This window comes from Astatotilapia calliptera, chromosome 3, assembly GCF_900246225.1.
Source record: "Astatotilapia calliptera chromosome 3, fAstCal1.2, whole genome shotgun sequence".
Classification (NCBI taxonomy): domain Eukaryota; kingdom Metazoa; phylum Chordata; class Actinopteri; order Cichliformes; family Cichlidae; genus Astatotilapia; species Astatotilapia calliptera.
In genome coordinates, this window is record NC_039304.1 from 50,250,448 (window position 1) to 50,261,138 (window position 10,691).

The window sequence follows — 10,691 nt, forward strand, 5'->3', positions numbered from 1 at the left end:
CAGTAATAGAGAACATCTATATGCTATACAGATCATCTGTACATTTGTGTTATTGCACTTACTACTCTTGCACTTCTGATTAGATGCAAACTGTATTTCATGACCCTGCATTTATACATGTGTAATGGCAACAAAGTTGAATCCTATCCTATATTGTAACAGTTACTGATTTTCAGCAGATTAGACCTCCCATCTCCAACCACTGGTGAAAAAGAGTTACAACTTCCTTCAGAGGAAATAGCTGTGAATGTTTCACCTGGTATTATGAGATAAACAATGATCGGACTGCCTGTAGATGAATGCTGGTGTGTTTGAGGTGACTGAGGGGTAAAAAGTAAAAACTCAGAAAATATTTAATTGTCACATTTCTACTTTATTCCTTAGTTCTTGCCAAGTCTTTATATCAGCAAAATGTGTTAAAATATAGTGTGTACAAAAATATTTTTTTACAGAAACAGACACCTGGTAGAGGGAAACTCAAGGTGGCCAGCTTTGGCATTTATGGGGTACTGTGTTGACACCATGCATTGTTTGTATGATGTTTATCATAGACTGGTTCAGTTTATTCATGTTAAATCACATGTTGTACTAATAGGTGGAATTTGGCTGATTCAGCCTTTTACTGCAGCTCAGCAGAAACTCCTGTGCTTTATAAAGAATTGGGATTACTCATTTGATCCTTAAAACAAAAAGAAAAACTGAATAACATCTAGTCCTGCCTTTGTGACGACTTGATTTTTTTTCCTTACAGCTCACTGGTTTGACTTGCTGCTCTTAATGATGCTCAGTTTCTCCTCAGTGCTCTGACTCTCTGTGTTTGCTTGTTGGATGTTGGTCCTCCTGGACGCCTTTCTCACCTGGGCCCAAAAGTCTTACAGAGGAAAAAGTAAACCAGAGGGTCCAGACAGACGTTGAAACTGACACCATGGTGGCTGCCTCCTTCAGGTAGTACAACACTGGATCCACAGAGCAGCTGTTCAACAGAAAAACAAATAGAACTCGAAACAGGTGATGGGGCACAAAACAAACACAGAAGATGCTGACCAGCACCAACATGTTCCTGCGAGACTTCACCAGCTTCTCAGAGCCAGAGGAGGCCAGCTGCCTCTGCTGTGCCTGCAACACCCTGCGAGAGGTGCTGTAGTAGAAGAAGACCAGGGATATGGACACCAACAGGAAGATGATAGCAGAGAAGGTGTGCATGATTTTTAACATCAGACTAACTGATGCACTAAAGTGGTTGGGGATAGAGGTCAGAGGTTTCTGGGTGATTAAAAACATGATGCCGTAAGTAACTGATGGAGCCAGGAGACAAATCCAAGTGACCATGGAGACAATGTTGGCAGTTCGTACTGACTGCAGGACATGAGTTCCTGAAGGTCGGACGATCTTCAGATACCTGAATAGAGAAGACAAAGCATCCAACTTCAACTAATCAGTCACAGTGGAGCCAAATCTGTCATTTTAGGTCAAATTACCACAACTTTCAACCATTGGCACGATTGAAAAAATTCCAACTGTTCCTGACAGTATCAACTCTGTGCTCTTCCGGTAATATTAGGATCATTAAAGTAATCTTGGCAAATAACACAGACAAAAAAAAATAGAAAACACAAACAAAACAAACAGTATTTAAAAAATGGCCTGAATAAATGCTTGTTTTCTGTTGAACTCCATCACACTCACTGTCTGTTTTCTCAGCCAACCTTCATCCTCACGGGGGTGCTGCAACAGAGTGCCTGAGATTACCATACTGAAACTAATACCACTGAGTTGCTGCTTTCAGGAACTGTTAGTTATTAGAAGCGTGACAGGAAGTTACTCATGAGTGAAGCAGGACATGGTTGTTCCTTCCAATCTAAAGCCGTCCACTGTATTAAATCCCCTTTGAGTGGCAATATGAGTAAGTTTCTTACCTGTGTTCAATTATCAGACAGGGTATATGATATTATTAAAGTGATTTGAAAAGTATGATGTGTTTTAATATGTCAATAGAAAGAATTCAAATCTAAGCTTGAGTTTATGTGACATTTCTGTATTTTGTGTCATTTGAGTTTCACAATTTTTTGCATTAAATCCTGTCCAAATACAACATGTGTCTGTTCCTTGGAGGAAGTGATGCAAGAGAGAGTTTAACGGGCAGTGAATCTCAATACAGGACACAGGGTCACATTGGGTGCAACAGTGCATACACATTGATAATTTAGTCAGGGACACAGCGTTTGTGGTCATTAACACTTTTTGTAATCATTAGCAGTAAAGGCTCCTCACCTGTTGGCAGCTACATAACACATGAATAAGATGCTGGCGTACATGTTGAGGAAGAGGGCAGAAGCTCCAAAGCTGCAGTAGAGCTGCCAAACGATGACTGATGTGCTACCATAGTGGCTGATGCGCAGTGGCAGAGAGAGGCAGAGCAGGAAGTCAGCAGCTGTCAGGTTCTTCATGTAGACCATCAAGCTGCTTGATGCCTGCTGCTGAGCTCCACAAAGTAAAACCTTCAGGATCAAGCCCATTGAGGAGTAAACCTACCTGAACAGACACGGAGCATGGAGAACAGGAATTTAGCACATCCACAAAGATCTTTGTCAAATTAATAACAGTCCACAGTCTGAAGATTGAAACTTACCAGAAACAACAGGCTGTAGACCAGCATAAAGAAAGGGTTGACCGATGTGCCGACAGGATCACAGGTCTCGTTCAAAGGCGAAGTCATGTTTTTTGGGTCAACCATGTTCCTGAAGCTGAAAAATTAATCCTTTTCATTGAGATCCGTCTTTCAAAGTATCTGGCTCGATAGAGTCTACTGTTAGTCAAAGACCAAGGATTCACTTCCTCATGTTGTTTTACAAAGAGATTGTAACATGGAAGTGTGCCAATTGTGATGATATCTGAATGTGAGCAAGGTGTTAAGCTGTCACATATAATGCACCAAGTTTCACACTGGTTCAGATCTTCATGCCTTACACTGAAAATCAAGGAAACATTTGTATTTTACATTAAGTCATATCCAAGTATTTTGATGGCGAAGAAATAAAGAAAACAGTGAATGTTGAATATTTATGTGGTACCACAGATAATGAAAATGAGGAACATTTTTTATGTGAAACTATGATTATTATCGTGTGAAGTATCAAATGTTCAGTTTCAGATTGTCTGTAGCACTCATGTTTTTATAATACTGCAGTTCAGCTGTTAAAAAGTTTTGTACATCTTTCCTCAGAACATATGAGCAGAGCTTTAAGTTCAGCTGTTCAGATAACTGTACGTGAAGTTTTTGGAAGAAACACCTGTGTGCACAGAGCAACTAGCAAGACTCACCTGTATTTCTGCAGATTTCAGTGAGCAGGAAAAGCTGCTTGTATGTCCTCACAGTCTAACGATATTCTTGCAGATCATGAAACACACAGTGATCACACTTCTAACATGCAACCATTTCCTCTCTGTGTTTACAGCTTTGTATCCACAGGAAACAAACACGTCTTTTTCTGATCAGTCACGTGTCTGCACTTTTACTTATAACTTATAGCAATAACTCTTCAACAAGATGTAAAGTTAAACACATGCAATCTGGAAGCAAAGCAGCAGCACAGAGTATTTCCATCTCCATGAAAATCTGTATTTGATCTGAACTTTTGGGGTTGTGGATCTTTATTTATCTGTACTGCATATTCTTTCTAAAGGCTTGGGGATTAGTACTAAATTTCTTCTTTGCTGCTCTTTGATGTTATATTGAACTGTTTTAGTCATCCTGCTCATCAAAACCAGCTGCACCAGCTGATGGAAACTGATGGAAGAGCAGCATGCGAGGTGCTCCGCTGCCTCAGCTTTCACCGCTGTGCTATGAGTTACTAACTTACTATGAAAGCACAGTCAGGGGACAGCAGCTCTCACCATCTCTGATTATAAAACAGGCATGTTCATCAGGTGCAGGCTCAGCAGCTGGTTATGTATGTATGATTTTAACACTAAATGTTTTGAACAGCAGTTTACATTTTGCCACATGAGAGAAAAAGTTCGGAAAATACATCATTTTCTTTCAATTGTTACTCTAAGCTTTCTTTGAGTTGTTTAGTTACATTCTGAGGATTTAAGATCCTATCTATTGGCTTGCATACCTTTTCTTATTTTTTCTGACCACTTATCCAACTAGGCTTGCAGTTTGGCTTTTGTTTTGCAATAGGAGAGAGGCAGGGATCACTTTGGGCATGCTGTCAGTCTGGTAATAAAGTATGATGTCCAGATGTCATTGCTAAAGACAATTTTCAGGATGTCACTGCAGGTTATAGCATTGCTGTTACTGTTCAGAGTATTAGCGTGTTCTAATTTCCCTTGAGGTATTAAAAAAAACCTACAAGGTATAAAGAGATTCACACTTTGTCACAGTCGATACACACTCTTATTAGCTTTGTGCTGTGAAATGTCACGATGTCAGATCAGTGGAAATCGGTGGAGGAAGGAGTTGCTGTGGTTTTACATACACAACATGCAAAAATACAAAAACAGACAAAACATGCAGTCCTGACATACAGTCACCTCAAGCTGCATTATATATATTACATATATATTATATATATTATATATATTTATAATCTCCTGTTGGAGAGCCGTGAGCTTCTCCATGATGTTATCAAACTTACGCTCCGTGATGTTGTCATTCTTGTGCTCAAAGAGCAGATTCTGAGAACTTACCAAGATTACGTGAAGTACCCTCAGAAGGTCTGCTAGATGATGTTAATGCAGCACTACGGACAATACCTACAACCACGATTACCGACACTAACAAGCTGATCTACGATATGGCAGCAGTGATCAGTGAGATGCTTGGCTACAAGTTGAACAAGTACCCTCCATGGAGAAGGAGGCTAGAGGGCAAGATCAAAGTGCACAGAGGGAGGTTAGCCAACTAACGGAGTTGCAGAAAGGTGCGACAAAGAAGGTGCCTAAGAAATACAGCAAGCTGTCCATACCTGAGGCCTTGGAAACTGCCAAGTAAAGACTCACAGCCTTGGCCAGCCGCTTGAGGAGGTACACCAGAGAGATAGAAGGCAGGAGAATAAACCAGCTGTTCTCCACAGAACCAGCAAAGGTGTACTCTCAGTGGCAAGGGAACAATAATAATAAGAGAACAGCACCACCAAGGCTGGAGACGGAGCAATACTGGAAGAGCATATGGGAGAAGGATGCAACCCATAACGGCAATGCTCAGTGGCTAGTGGATCTGAGGGCAGACCACAGCGACCTCCCTGAACAGGGTCAGTAACCATCACAGTGGCAGATATCGAAGAAAGGGTCTCCAGTATGAAGTTGGACAGCACCAGGACCCACAAGAAGGGACCGGTCCCCTCCAACTACCGACCAATAACCTGCCTCAGTACTACATGGAAGCTCCTGTCAGGCATCATATCGGCTAGATGAACAGGCACATGGGTCAATACATGAGCGGGACACAGAAAGGAATTGGAAAATACCAGAGGCGCAAAACACCAGCTACTGGTAGACAGAACAATCAGCCGAGACTGCAAGACCAGACTGACCAACCTGTGCACTGCCTGGATTGATTACAAGAAGGCCTATGACTCAATGCCCCACAGCTGGATACTGGAATGCCTAGAATTGTACAAGATCAATGGGACCCTAAGAGCCTTCATCAGGAACTCAATGGGGATGTGGCGTACAACACTAGAGGCCAACTCCAAGCCCATAGCACAAGTTACCATCAAGTGCGGGATCTACCAAGGAGATGCTCTGTCCCCACTGCTGTTCTGCATAGGCCTGAACCCCCTCAGTGAGATCATTAACAAGACTGGCTACGGATACCGACTACGGAACGGAGCAGTTGTCAGCCACCTCCTGTACATGGATGACATCAAGCTGTATGCCAAGAGTGAACGAGACATCGATTCACTGATCCACACTACCAGGCTATACAGCAATGACATTGGAATGTCGTTCGGACTGGAGAAGTGTAGTCGATGGTAACAAAGAGAGGGAAGGTAGTCAGAACTGAGGGGATTGAACTACCAGAAGGCAACATTGCAGACATAGGGACAGTTACAAGTACCTGGGGATCCCGCAGGCGAATGGGAACCATGAAGAGGCCGCTAGAAAAGCTGCAACCACCAAGTACCTGCAGAGGGTCAGGCAAGTCCTGAGGAGTCAGCTGAATGGTAAGAACAAGATCCGGGCATCAACACCTACGCCCTGCCCGTGATCAGGTACCCTGCTGGGGTAATAGGCTGGCCAAAGGAGGAGATAGAAGCCACTGACATAAAGACAAGAAAGCTCCTTACCATGCATGGAGGGTTTCACCCTAAGTCCAGCACCCTGAGGCTGTACGCTAAGCGGAAGGAAGGGGGCCGGGGACTGGTGAGTGTCAGCACCACAGTCCAGGATGAGACAAAACATCCAAGAATACATTGGGAAGATGGCCCCAACTGACCGAGTGCTCAGTGAATACCTCAGGCAGCAGAAACCCAAGAAAGAGGAGGGAGACGAGGAACCATCATGGAAGGACAGGCCCCTGCACGGTTGTACCACCAGAGGAGGTGGCTGATATCCAGAAATCCTACCAGTGGCTGGACAAAGCTGGACTGAAAACAGCACAGAGGCACTAATCATGGCAGCACAAGAACAAGCTCTGAGCACAAATCCATAGAGGCTGGGGTCTATCACACCAGGCAAGACCCCAGGTGCAGGCTGTGTAAAGATGCCCCAGAGACAATCCAGCACATAACAGCAGGGTGCAAGATGCTAGCAGGCAAGGCATACATGGAACGCCATAACCAAGTGGCTGGCATAGTGTACAGGAACATCTGTGCCGAGTATAACCTGGAAGTCCCGAGGTCAAAATGGGAGATGCCCCCAAGGGTGGTGGAGAATGACCGAGCTAAGATCCTGTGGGACTTCCAGATACAGACGGACAAAATGGTGGTGGCTAACCAACCGGACATAGTGGTGGTAGACAAACAGAAGAAGACGGCCGTAGTGATCGATGTAGCGGTTCCCAATGACAGCAACATCAGGAAGAAGAAACACGGGAAGCTGGAGAAATACCAAGGGCTCAGAGAAGAGCTCGAGAGGATGTGGAGGGTGAAGGTAACGGTGGTCCCCGTGGTAATCGGAGCACTAGGTGCGGTGACTCCCAAGCTAGGCGAGTGGCTCCAGCAGATCCCGGGAACAACATCGGAGATCTCTGTCCAGAAGAGCGCAGTCCTGGGAACAGCTAAGATACTGCGCAGGACCCTCAAGCTCCCAGGCCTCTGGTAGAGGACCCGAGCTTGAAGGATAAACCGCCCGCAGGGGCGTGCTGGGTGTTTATATATAGATGTAACAGAGTTAGAAAATAGCTTAATGAATTTCCTCAAAATTGATGTGCTTTGTGAATAGTTGGAGCCACCTGGTGGACAGACACAACAACTGCAACTGTTAAGGTTCCAAATTGCTGCACAGCGCATGCCTCAGCAAAGGAAAAAAACTCACAAGCTGGTGGTAGGTGCTAGTGAGCGATACTGTTGTCAATTTTGTATGTGTATTAATGAAAACATTCTTATAGTGGTAATTGTTAACATGCATTTTGATTGTAAGCAGTACTAGCATGTTACCTGAAAGTTACAGGCATTTTGATGCATGGGTAGTAACTTTATTCACGAGTAGCATTTTTAGTTAGCATGCTAAGCTAATACTCGTTAGCTAGTCGGGTGCTTTTTGACTTGCACTCAGCTCTAATGCTTCTCTATGAGATTGTAATTGTTCTAATTCTTTTTAACAGAACTGAATGTTGCAGTTGCTTTGCACATTGTTAATGAAGACTGTGTGCTGTTTTCTTTGTACCAGGTATAAGTATAAGTATAAGTATAAGTTTTAATTGATGCTGTTGTATAGGAAAAAAAACATGATGAACAATGATGATTGTTTTATAATAGAAAAGCTGTTTTTATATGTTATTGTTGTTGTTGGTTAGGAAAAAGGAGAAAAATAAATAAATAATATTGCTACTATATGATCACAAGTTTGGTTTCAGCTAGAACTTTTAAAAGAAAGACTTTTGTTGATATTGTGTTGTATAAATATATCTTAGTCATTTGTTAAATGTTATGTTTGGAAAGAAAAAGGAAAAAAACTCCCAAGCTGGTGAACTGAATGTTGCAGTTGCTTTGCACATTGTTAATGAAGACTGTGTGCTGTTTTCTTTGTACCAGTGGCCAGAATAAAGAGGGAGCCCAGAGTAAGAGCAAGTCCAGCGTTGCAGTGCCGTCCTTTCTACATGGACATATCACACCACTTGCACAATAGACTCACAGAACAGCAACAGTTACATTGGTGCCGTGACTCTGTGATTTGAGATCAACTTGATGCAGATCTCCAACCCAGGTTGCAGTGTATTGTGCTTAAAGATTCAACCTTTGCCCATCTTGGACTGTGAATTACGTTGAGGTACTGGACTGTTTGTTCTTTGATTTGATGGGACTCTCTCCGGACTGCTTGTGCTGACACCTGCAACTCTGAATATTTGTTATTGTCTACGTTTTGTTTTGTTTTTCTTGCTTTTCCTTTTTTTTCTGTTTATATGCTAATATGGCAAGCAAATTCCAGCTGAGTGATATATGTGAAAATGTTTGCTCCTCTGTTGGGCGGGGTAGAGGTGCAGCACGTGCTCATTTACTGTCACATGGGTCAGTTGGGAGGGATGAGGGAGCTTCACCTGTGTTGCCTGGGAGGGTTGGAGCCTTTGGGTCAGATTTAGATCCAGATGAGTCTCCCGTGGGGCAATTTTTGCGGGGCGAAGCACGTCACTCCACTCCCGGTGATGGGAATGACACATTAAACCAGTTTAGTGACATGATCTTTCAACTTGGTTCACAGATAGGTGAATCTATTGCGGCCAGACTTATGTCTAGTGGAGCTGTTGGTGATGTCGACCGAAATAATGCTCACTCACATAACCAGACTTCACATTCGGGTGGCGATACGAATACACCTAGTGAAAACACTCAATTCAGTGTTATTGTAAAATCCGACAGGGAACCTGTCATTTTCAGGGGTGATGGTACAGACAAGTACACAGTGACTGAATGGGTTGAGTTGATGAAATCATACATCAGGAAGCAGAGTCTTGATGTGTCGTTGCAGACAGAGGAGGTGATGGGGAGGCTAATGGGGAAGGCCAGGGATGTAGTTAAGATAGGCTTGAGAAGTGATCCTGCGCTTATTACTTCCTGCGCCCCTGATGTCATATTCAACATGCTGATAAGGTACTTCAGCAGCACTTCCTCTTGCCTACCCCTGCAGGACTTCTACTCAACTCTGCCTTCTCACAGGGAGAATCCTGTTGATTACTGGATACGCCTCAACAAGGCTGCTGATATGGCTGAGGAAGGTTTGAAGCGTCAAGGCAGGCGAATGGAGGACATTGGTGGTGAGATCGCTAAAATGTTTGTGAAACACTGCCCAGATCCTGAGCTCGCATCTGTGTTTAAGTACAAGCAGATACATGAGTGGACGTGCAAGGAGATTCAGGAGAGGATAGATGAGTATCGGCGCGAAAGGGTGTCTTCTGTGAGAGTGCGCGTGGTTGAGGCCCATGCAGCAGCGCTAATTCGTGATGACACGCGTGTTGAGCTCTTGAATAACGATGACAGGAAGTCTTCTGGTGTTGACGCGCTTCCTACGTCACCCCCGTCACCTGGGGTAGGACCCTCTGTCTCACCCTCTCCTCTCTTGTCCCAGACGCAGCAGATGTTTCTTGCTCCAAGCTGTCCCACTGTTCCTCCTCTATTGTCACAGGATGGGGAACGGAATCCGACGACCTCAACTCAGAATAGATGCCAGACTATTCCCCTGCATTACCAGAAGCAGTCTGCCCTCCCTGCTCCTGAGCAGCAGTTCCCCCACAGTCAGCAGCCCAGCGACAATGCTGTGCTTGGTGAGATGATGTCGATGCTCAGGGAGCTGTTGAATAAAGCGAAGGCTGGGGATGGACATTCCCCCTCACGGCAGGGTGGCAGACGAGTACAGAATCGGGCCCCTTTGTTCAATGGCAGGAGCTGTCAGGTCTGTAATAAGGAGGACCACACTACACAGTCCCATTGCCGCTTTGCCCGACTCTGTTTCACATGCTTTCAGCCCGGTCACACACGTCGCTCGTGTGCCAATGGGGCCTCTACGGGTGACAATGCCCAGGGAAACTAGACGACCTGTGCTTTGAGGGAGGCTGTACAGGTCATGAAGAACACTCCCACACACATGATGCAGCAGAACTGTATGACAATGTAAAGGACTTAGACAAGTCTGAGAGAGTTATTTTTCAGGACACACAGAGAATCAGCAGCAGTGACAGCCTGTTCTACACTCCTGTTACAATCGGAGGCAAGTCATCCCTTGGTGCTATGTTGGATAGTGGTTCAATGGCCTGTTCTTTGAGTGAAGTAGCGCTGCAGAGGCTTGCTGCTGCTGGTGCTATTGATTTGAGAAATCAGGGGGCACCCACTGTTGTTTTTGTTGGCTGTGGTGGTGTACGAGTGAAGCCTAAATCAGTGGTGGAGCTTGACATGGAAGTGTATGGGTGTCGTATCTTGGTTCCAACCTTTGTTGTTGAGAATCAACAAGATGACTTAATAGTTGGCTCGAATGTCATCAGACATTTAATCCGTCAGTTCAAGAAAGATGCAAGCTACTGGGAGGCAGTTACA

The 10,691-nt window shown here is 44.4% G+C and overlaps 1 pseudogene; it reads right to left on the bottom strand.

The window, feature by feature from the left end:
• Positions 1–752: 752 nt before the first annotated feature.
• On the bottom strand, positions 753–2,734 carry LOC113019718 (P2Y purinoceptor 14-like; annotated as a pseudogene).
• Positions 2,735–10,691: the final 7,957 nt, after the last annotated feature.